The sequence below is a fragment of the Octodon degus genome, unplaced genomic scaffold (assembly GCF_000260255.1).
Source record: "Octodon degus isolate 3935 unplaced genomic scaffold, OctDeg1.0 scaffold00083, whole genome shotgun sequence".
NCBI classification, from domain to species: domain Eukaryota; kingdom Metazoa; phylum Chordata; class Mammalia; order Rodentia; family Octodontidae; genus Octodon; species Octodon degus.
Genome location: NW_004524659.1, coordinates 9,219,313 through 9,220,593, shown reverse-complemented (window position 1 = coordinate 9,220,593; position 1,281 = coordinate 9,219,313). Strand labels below are relative to the sequence as shown.

At 37.9% G+C, this 1,281-nt stretch overlaps 1 protein-coding gene and 1 non-coding gene across 2 annotated transcripts in view; both read right to left on the bottom strand.

The window, feature by feature from the left end:
- LOC101568299 (zinc finger protein 585B) overlaps window positions 1–1,281 on the bottom strand; it is a 66,496-nt gene that overhangs the window by 12,264 nt on the left and 52,951 nt on the right.
- On the bottom strand, window positions 330–458 carry LOC111818232. Its single transcript, XR_002822265.1, has one exon. It is a non-coding gene; the product is annotated as a small nucleolar RNA SNORA11 (small nucleolar RNA).

Here is a 1,281-nt window from a genome sequence, read left to right as displayed (position 1 = left end):
TATTCCACTGAGCCATCTCCCCAGCCTCCATGATAGATTTTCTAATGAATATTTTTTTAATTGGCTGTACATTAACTAGTCCATATAATGGCTATATGAAGCTTAATTATTCTTCTATACTTAGATATTTTGGTTGAACATAACTTTCTTGGAAAGAACTGTTTTTATTTATTATTATTTTTAATTCATTGAAAATAGAAATTCAGTCTTTACCTCTAGGACTACCATAGATCACCATGGATCAGTGGACAATGCTCATCTCCCTCACTACATGCTGGACAGCCTTGTCCATTGGTACTGTCCAGATGTCATGTGGAATTATGGAATACATGTGTGGAACATTTGCTCAAAGAGAAGTCACAAATTTTGTGCCCCTTGTCACAGTGACCCTAAATTCCTGTTGGGTATGTTGTAAACATAGAAGCCATTCTTCAGGCCACCTGCTCTGAGCACACCCATGAACATAACCTTAAGGTCCTCTTCAATTCTAAATCTAATAATTACTAATATATCTGGATTATTTTCTCAACTGCTATCATTTTAATCCATAAACAGATGCATTCCTTGTTCAGAGAATACTGATATATCATGATCCAGAATCAAGAAGATATTCTAAACAAGCACATCCTACTCAGCTATAAATGGAACCTTGTTACTGGTGTGCGATTCTTAGGTGATATCTCTCTTTGTAAGACTCTGCACCCCTACTCTATATTAAAGTTTCACCAAGCACAAAGTCTATACATTGAGCCTTAGGCCAGTCCACAGCAAATCTTACATACCTAGAAATCTTAACTGTAAGAAAACTCAGTTTTCCTATGTGTATTAAATGGGCCCATCCTTGTTTAACCACTCAAAAAGAATGGTCAAATATCTCCTTCAAGTGATTTCACTTCTATTTCATTGCAATTTTTAGTAGAAGCCTCAGTACATATAGTAAATACTGAATGATTTGTTCACCATAGATGGACAATGACTAGAAAGAGGGCTCATAGGATAGGCATTGTGGTATTTACCTTTTTCCCTTCCTGGAGTTAGAAGAAGTGGAAGAAGGTTCTGGAAGAAGGCTTTGATAGGTAAGAAACTTCTGGATAAAGAAATATTTCAGGGCTGGTGAGATGGCTCAGTGGTCTAAAGCACCTACTTAGAACAAGCTTAGCAAAGCACAGGGACTGTGGTTCAATCCCCCAGCACCACATGCCAGCCAGCCTCGCCCCCTGGTGGGCTGAGCTGGCCACACACACACACACATTAAAAAAAAATATTTCTAAGACCTCAAAT